Here is a 9,236-nt window from a genome sequence, read left to right on the forward strand (position 1 = left end):
GTTGTGCCGTGCTTGGTTGTGCCGTGCTTGGTTGTGCCGTGCTTGGTTGTGCCGTGCTTGGTTGTGCCGTGCTTGGTTGTGCCATGCTGTGTTTTGCTGTGCTGTGTTTTGCTGTGCTGTGCTGTGTTTTGCTGTGCTGTGTTTTGCTGTGCTGTGTTTTGCTGTGCTGTGCTTTGCTGTGCTGTGTTTTGCTGTGTTTTGCTGTGCTGTGTTTTGCTGTGCTGTGTTTTACTGTGCTGTGCTGTGCTGTGCTGTGCTGTGCTGTGTTTTGCTGTGCTGTGCTGTGTTTTGCTGTGCTGTGTTTTGCTGTGCTGTGTTTTGCTGTGCTGTGTTTTGCTATGCTGTGCTGTGTTTTGCTGTGCTGTGTTTCGCTGTGTTTTGCTGTGCTGTGCTTTGCTGTGTTTTGCTGTGTTGTGTTGTGCTGTGTTGTGCTGTGCTGTGCTGTGTTTTGTTATGCTATGTAATGTTTTGTTTTGCTATTCTATGCTTTGTTTTGTTATCCTATGCTATGTTTTTTTGCTATCCTATGCTTTGTTATGCTACGCAATGCTTTGTTGTGTTTGTTATGCTATGCTTTGTTATGCTATGCTATGCTATGCTGTGTTGTGTTTTGCTATGCTATGCTTTGTTTTGCTATGCTATGTTTTGTTATGCTATGTTTTGTTATGCTATGTTTTGTTATGCTATGTTTTGTTATGCTTTGTTATGCTATGCTATGTTTTGCTATGCTATGTTTTGTTGTGTTTGATATGCTATGTTTTGCTATGCTATTATATGTTTTGTTATGCCATGTTTTGTTATGCCATGTTTTGTTATGCCATGTTTTGTTAGGCTATCCTATGCTTTGTTTTGTTATGCTATGCTCTGCTCTGTTTAGTTTTGCTAACCTATGCTATGTTGTGTTTTGTTATGCTATGCTATGTTGTGTTTTGTTATGCTATGCTATGCTGTGTTTTGTTATGCTATGTTGTGTTTTGTTATGCTATGCTATGTTTTGTTATGCTATGTTTTGTTATGCTATGTTTTGTTATGCTATGCTATGCTTTGTTATGCTATGCTATGTTTTGCTATGCTATGCTTTGTTTTGCTATGCTATGTTTTGTTGTGTTTGATATGCTATTATATGTTTTGCTATGCTATGTTTTGCTATGCCATGTTTTGTTATGCCATGTTTTGTTATGCCATGTTTTGTTATGCCATGTTTTGTTATGCCATGATTTGTTATGCCATGATTTGTTATGCCATGTTTTGTTATGCCATGTTTTGTTAGGCTATGTTTTGTTTTGCTATCCTATGCTTTGTTTTGTTATCCTATGCTATGTTGTGTTTTGTTATGCTATGCTATGTTGTGTTTTGTTATGCTATGTTGTGTTTTGTTATGCTATGCTGTGTTTTGTTATGCTATGCTATGTTTTGTTGTTTTGTTATGCTATTTTTTGTTATGCTATGTTTGTTGTGCTTTATTACGCTATGCTTGGTTATGCTGTGCTTGGTTGTGCTGTGCTTGGTTGTGCTGTGCTTGGTTGTGCTGTGCTGTGCTTGGTTGTGCTGTGATTGGTTGTGCTGTGCTTGGTTGTGCTGTGCTTGGTTGTGCTGTGCTTGGTTGTGCTGTGCTGTGTTTTGCTGTGCTGTGCTTTGCTGTGCTGTGTTTTGCTGTGCTGTGCTTTGCTGTGCTGTGTTTTGCTGTGCGGGGCTTTGCTGTGCTGTGTTTTGCTGTGCTGTGTTTTGCTGTGCTGTGTTTTGCTGTGCTGTGCTTTGCTGTGCTGTGTTTTGCTGTGCTGTGCTGTGTTTTGCTGTGTTTTGCTGTGCTGTGTTTTGCTGTGCTGTGTTTTGCTCTGCTGTGCTTTGCTGTGCTGTGTTTTGCTATGCTGTGCTTTGCTGTGCTGTGCTGTGCTGTGTTTTGCTGTGCTGTGCTGTCCTGTGCTGTGTTTTGCTGTGCTGTGCTGTTGTGTTTTGCTGTGTTGTGTTGTGCTGTGTTTTGCTGTGCTGTGTTTTGCTGTGCTGTGTTGTGTTTTGCTGTGCTGTGTAGTGTTTTGCTGTGCTGTGTTTTGCTGTGCTGTGCTGTGTTTTGCTGTGCTGTGTTTTGCTGTGCTGTGTTGTGTTTTGCTGTGCTGTGCTGTGTTGTGTTTTGCTGTGCTGGTAAGGGTATGTGAGGGTGTGTGTGAGGGGGTGTGAAGGTGAGGGTGTGAGGGTGAGGAGGTGTGTGAGGGGTGAGGGGGTGAGGGCATGAGGGTTGTGTTGTGTTTTGCTGTGCTGTGCTGTGTTGTGTTGTGCTGTGTTTTGCTGTGCTGTGCTGTGTTTTGCTGTGCTGTGTTGTGCTGTGTTTTGCTGTGCTGTGTTTTGCTGTGCTGTGTTGTGTTTTGCTGTGCTGTGTTGTGCTGTGCTGGTAAGGGTATGTGAGGGTGTGTGTGAGGGGGTGTGAAGGTGAGGGTGAGGAGGTGGGTGAGGGGGTGAGGGTGAGTGTCTCCAATGAATGTCACTGCTTTGCCTTCTTTGAAAATGTTCAGTGCTGCAAATAGAGCATGCCTGCCCTAATTATCACAGCATGAGGCCCCAAAGTGATAATTATCACAGCATGAGGCCCCAAAGTGATAATTATCACAGCATGCAGAGAGCCGCCCCACGCTGCTGGAGCACTCAACTGCACATTAATTATAGTTGAGTGCTCCAGCAGCCTGGGGGCCTGTTGACATGCTGTGATAAGTGGGTCTCATGCTGTGATAATTGTTGCAGCGCCTGAGGAAGTGGAGACTCCTGCTGGGATAATTGGTCTTGTGGGCCTCAGGAAGTAGAGTTTCATGCTGGGATAATTGGTCTGGCGGGCTTGCAGCGCCTGACGTCCAACAAACGTGCACAAGCTGCTCAACCTTGAAGCGCGTTCACAGACCTGGGTCGGCTCGTGCCCAGGTCTGTATCGGGCTCGTCCACAGCTGTTACTCCCTTGACAGGGAGGAAGGTGACTATAGTCTCGCTGGCGGGAGCGCTTCGCGCTCCAACGCCAGCTCGACCTAAACATCCTTTTGTTACTTGTAATTTATAACTTAAAGTCCTAATCTAGAACAGCGAGCTATTAACGTTCATCATAGAGCTGCATGCACACTGCAAAGTACACATTAGAGCATAGATTCATGTTGCAAAAAGGGTTAATTTGGCTAGAAATCAATTCTCATTATTAAAGAAAACTCCCAACTATGCTGTTTCTTTTTCGACTCTGAGTTTGTGCTTCTCCACACCAAGCACTTCTAAACTATCCTGCCTACCAGTATGGATGTGACTCCTACACTTTTAGTCCTTTGGCTTATGTAACATTTCTTATACACTGGTTTACACAAGTATGATTGATTGTCTATGTAATGTGTGTGTGTGTGAGATGCAAAGTGCTCTTACTTACTTTAGTGGTATGGGTAACGCTATATAACGAATTCAACGCATCCGAGAGAGAGTGGTTATGGAGTCTTGGTCACTGTTAAAGGGTGTTAGTGAGCGAATCTGTGGTGGAGGCGGCCATTGGGGCAAACACTAACATTGTCGCACTGGGCGCCACCAGCGCTAAAGCCGGCCCTGGTTGGGGCAATGGGGAGGGTGCTTGTGTCTGGCGGGATTGGGCTGCCGTTGTGGGAGGAGGGAGGCTTGGGTTCAAAAGGATTGTTTACATGACATGCTTTACAGCGGTAAACGTCGTTTACAACGCGGTGTTTACACCGCACGACCTTTACCACGCTGCCATTACAACGCAAGTCGTTACTACGACTTGCGCTGGATGGCGCTGTTGGTTAAGGAATATTGTAATTTTATATTCCAACACCTTCCCTACTGTTACGTGGACTGGTGTTGGAATATAAAATTATAATATTCCTCAATCTGCACCCTCCAACGCAAGTCGTTGTAACGACTAGTGTTGTAATAACCGCGTTAAGTACCGCACATATCAACTGGGAGCCCAGGATTGTCTTCAGAGCAGATTTTACTAGCACAGCATGCACAACCAAAATAACATGACCAATTACTCATCGTGCCCGGGATATCATTTCCTGTCATGGAATGTGGGAGGTCTTGGGGACCCACGTAAACGTCGACACAAATCTTGCTAATTTGGTGAAGTTGAGGCATAATATACACATGGCCATACTCAAAGAGACACACACATTGATCCTGGCGCCCGGACCGTATTCGCGACTCGGTGGGCTCCCCACAGCAGTTTCTATTCATATTCCACATACTCTAGTCTAGAGGTACCACCATCATCATCATTAAAGAAACACACCCTATGTCTCAGCAGGTTCCCTACAGACCCCTCAAGGAGGTACTGCATCATGTGGGGAAGATTGGCCGCTCACTCAGTAACATTGGTAAACTGCTAAGGACCAAACAAAGACAACGCTGCCTTTTTCATCAAATTATGGGGAATGGTGGTGAATACAGGGTCTACATACATCATCGGGGGGATGTCAACCTTACCCTGGACCCTCGACAGGATAGTATGCATCCTCATCCACACCAGTGCCCCGCGCTACCTCCAAGACGTCATAGGAGAACACAGCCCTTTAGATGCCTGGAGACACATTTTATTCATCAGTATACTCAAGCTGGTCACAGGTTAACTATTGGATCCAATGTAGAGGGTTGAGCACCTGGGTGACGCAGCTGCGACATCTGGCCTACACACATTCAGACCATTCTCCGGTCTATTTAGTGGAGAAGTGTGGCTCACCGTTTAAAGGAGGCAGATCCTGATGCAGAGGTCAGACCCGGGGACCCGGGTTCTATTCCCGACACGGCAGGGTCTTGAGCTCATAATGTCCACGGACTCGATAATTCTCGCCTCGGTGCCTACTCGAATCGTGGGTTCATACTCTGCAACTCTGGGCAATAGCTTGCTTAATCTCCACTACGGCCCCACCGCGATGGGATGCCTGATCTTCACCTTGGGGATGCCCAGTAGGGGTTATCTCACAGGGAAAGACCAGGACGGGTTCCCAAAGCAAGCGCCTTGAGACCTTACGGTGAGAAGGCGCTATACAAGAGCGTATGATTACAATTATTTGCCATCACCGCCACTCTCCCCTCCTCTCTACATGTTCTGGAGACTCCCCCAACCCCATTGCCATGCTGGACACCCCCTTTAGAGAGGAATTGTGCCAGAAGATGAAAGACTTCTTTCTGCCCCGAGGATGGAGACTGTGTGGGAGGCTTTTAAGGTCACTACCCGCGGTATCTGTATAGCTAAGGGCACGGGCATACTGTGCGACATCCGCAGAAGCCGCAGGAGAATGTAGATAGAACTCAAAACCATGAAAGCGCAAATTCACCACCCCCATGAGGTAGATGTAAGGGCCAAATTCATAGACCCTCTCAATAAGTATGAGGACACTGCTGAAAGGGAAGGACTCTTCCGCAGCAGATATGGCCGTACCAGGCATTATGGGGAGGGGAAGCGACCAGGGAAGGCATTGGCTAAATTGATCCACAAGCCTCGTTTCTTGAATTACATACTGGAAGTCAGGGAATCGGAAGGCGACCTACAAAAAGGATACAGAGGGTATTCTCCTTCCTTTTTCAACATTCTCTACTTCTCTTTATACATCCCGTGGGACCCAGCCTCTAGATGGTGATGCCTACTTGGAGGATGTGGCCTTGGGGTGGTTATTGGATGCTCAATATGGGACCCTCCAACACACAAAAACGTCCGTAAAGGCCTTAAGACCTGGCTTTTCAATCAGTAACTAGATTGTTCATTTCCGCCTGCTTTCTGTCCTGTGAGCCGGGAAACCTCCGGGTAGCTGTGAGCCCTATACATTTAATTTAATAATAATCGTATACAATGCTAAATCCCCCTGAGACAGGGATACCAACGTCTCCGATCGCTCTTGCGGTCGGACAGCCATGACTGTGCGCCACTGCTCGCCGGGGGGGGGGGGGGTTCAGAATTTAAGAGGGATACTTCTGCAGGAATTGGAATGGCACATTTTCCATAAAATTCAATTTGACCAGCTCGGGCAGTATTTGACTTAAGCTCTCCCATATCAGTTCTCCGAGTTGATCTTCAATCCAGTACCCAGATGCAACAAGTACTGCTGCAAATCAATGCATAAAAAAACTGTCCAAATTGTACGCTATCCAACATAAGAAATCGGCATACTTCCTGAACAGAACCACCAAACACACGGTGATGCCACTGATTACTTGGTGGAAATGAATTTTTCTGCTAAAATACTGGAGATTGCAGAAATGGATGCATTAAGAAAGAGACCAGGTGTTTCTCCATTAAGGTACCGCAATTTGTCAGAAGTCCACGTAGAACTACAGGAGTTTCTTGGACTGCAGAAGGAAAATTTTACTTACTCAGTAATAATCTGTTTGTAGTATGACGTGCTGTAGATTCACATGCGGTTCATACTCCTGCCATCTAGTGTTGGGCCCGGATGTGTTTAAGCTGTTTTTTCTTCTAATAAGTCTTTTGAGTCACAAAGTACAGTGACTTCATCCTCTTGCTGGTAAAGTGCATAGTCAACAACTTTGACTATGCGCTTTGTTAGATTGTTTTCCCACACGGCGGGTGAGACTGAAATGTGAAGTGTTGCACAGAGATGTCCATGCGAGGAAAGGGAGATAGAAAGATGGCTGCTACAGTGGAGAAGTGTGGCTCACTGGTTAGAGCGGCAGACCCTGAAGCAGAGATCAGACCCGGGACCAGGGTTCAATTCCCGACGCGGCAGGGTCTTGAGCCCAAATGTTATCGGACTCTATAATTCTCGCTTCGGTGCCTGCTCGAATCACGGGTTCACACTCTGCAACTCTGGGCAATAGTTTGCTTAATCTCCACTACGGCCCCCCCGCCCCCCGCGGCGGGATGCCTGGCTTTCACCTTGGGGATGCCCAGTATGGGTTCTCACAGGGAAAAAGCCAGGACGGGTTCCCAAAGCAAGCGCCTTGAGACCTTGCGGTGATAAGGCGCTATATAAGAACCTTTGACATGACAGGCGTCCTTCCGGGAAGGTAGGTGGGAGAATGTGCATCTACAGCACTACATGCCACAAACAGATGCTTACTAGGCAAGTAACATTTCCTGTTAGATACACATGCTGTGTCTTGACCGTAAAGCAGTACTCTCAGAAAAGTGGTGGCTATCCTGAAGAAGTTGCAGTAGATTGAAAAAGTGTACAGAGAACTGCCTGGCTAACATTGGCTTGTGGGTGGGCTGGCACATCGACAACAATGTTTTGTAAAAGTATGTAGTGTGAACCAGGTAGCTGCTTTACAGATGTCAGCTATAGAGACGTCCCCCAGTAAGGCCATGGAGACTCCTCTCCCACAACCCCTACACCCCCTCATTCCACCCCCAGTGTGGTGGTGACCCCGAAGTGGAACACCGTGAACTAGTAATGCTTTCCACGGACTACAAACCGGAGATACCGGTGATGTACCAGGTGCATTGGTATGCGGAAAAGTGTCCTTCAGTTCGAGAGCGGCCATGAAGTCGCCTTTTCGTAGCAGTGGGATGACATCCTGAAGAATAACCACGTGGAAACGCTCTGAAATAATGTCTTTATATAGGGGTCTGAGGTCCAGAATGGGTTGAAGAGAACCGTCCCTTTTGGGAATGAGAAAGTAGAGTATACTCCTGTGCCCTTGTAGAAAATAAAACCTTCTCAGGGGTCCCACTGATACTTGGTCCGTTTAAACCAACAAAGAAGAAATTGGCACAGAAGCTGAAATATAAAAGTAACATCTTTATTAACCTCAAATGAGGAAGACTACGTCGCACAGAAGTCTTAGCAACTGAATGAGGCAGTCTGAGGAGTACAGAAAACAGGGGCCTTATATATGCTTAGGGTTACATAGTCAGCATAAGACCAAGGGGAGGTCCTGGCACATGTAAGCATGCAAAATGACTAAGATGGGCATACACAATCTGCTTGCTCAACAAAGTGGGAGGAGCTAACAGTTGCTAATTCTGGTGAACACATCCTGACATTTACAGACTAGAAACAGCTGCAAGCTCAACTGAGCATGTGCGAAGGTGGAAGATGCTAAATATAGTTTGTTTCTAGGCAGATTACAAGAGCAGTCAACACTGAGGGAGGACAGAGCACATGGCGAGCACATGGCAAACAAGATGGCTGCCAGAAATACACAATGGCTTTCAGCTCATGCTAACAAATCCGTCCAATCTTTAACACCCTGCCGATGGTAAGGGACAGGTTTCTACGGCACCTGTGAAAAGGACCGCTTGGATAACTTTCCTGAGTAGCCTTTGATGTTCTGGGGAGAGCTTGGGTTTGTGAGGTGGGAGGTGTGGAAATGAGCTCCAGACAATCATGTTGGATAACATACAACACCCACTGGTCGAAGGTGAAGTTCTGCCAAGCAGGAAAGAACCTTTGAGGATGCCCCTGCCAGTTGTTGGATATGGGTGGGTGGGGGGGGGGGAGAGGCAAGTCAGGGCTTAGTGGTGTTAGCAGCTCATTTGGAAGAGTGCCTTTTGAGTTGTTGCCTCTGTAGGACCCTGTAAAGTAGCCTTTGGGAAAGGTCTGATGGGCATGTGGCTGTTGGCACGTGGTGGAGGCCTCAGGGGAGGGGGGTCCTTGAGCCTCCACAGTAGAGCGTGCTGCAACAGCAACAGCAACCGCAAGAGGTTGGTGCTTGCTTGAAAGGCACCCATCGCTTTCACTGCATCTTTTAACAACATCCGGTCAACCTGCGATCTGAACCAATGAAGGCCAAAGGGAAGGTTGAACAAATGTTACTAGACTTCCAGCCGAGAGCTGGAGATACAGAGCCAGGCATGCCTGGGCTGGAGTACCGCAGAGTTTATTCCTCTTGCAGCAGTGTCCGCGGCATCTAGTGTGCAGCAGGTGGTGTTTGAGATCTGCTTTTCCTCAGACAATCTCATAACCTCTTTTCCTCTGCTCCTCGGGGAGATGTTGGAGGAGCTCCCCCATTTCATCCCAATGACAAGATCATACCTAGAGTAACCCAATGGGATTGCAATCAACCAATGGTTGGCTGATTGTGCAGCAACCCTCATATCTGCAGCATCTATTCGTTTACTCTATCTGGTGGAGTGGCATCACCAGTAGTCTGAGAGTTAGCCCTCCTACAGGCGGTAGTGACCACTAGTCAGGTGGAAGCTGGCCGCAAATGCACACGTTAGTAGGGGAAGGTTTGTATTTTGTTCACCCCATGTGTAATGGTGTGGACGGGGTCATGCAAGATGTCCGGGTGTGGCGGAGCAT

Source organism: Lissotriton helveticus, chromosome 1_1 (assembly GCF_964261635.1).
Source record: "Lissotriton helveticus chromosome 1_1, aLisHel1.1, whole genome shotgun sequence".
Classification (NCBI taxonomy): Eukaryota; Metazoa; Chordata; class Amphibia; order Caudata; family Salamandridae; genus Lissotriton; species Lissotriton helveticus.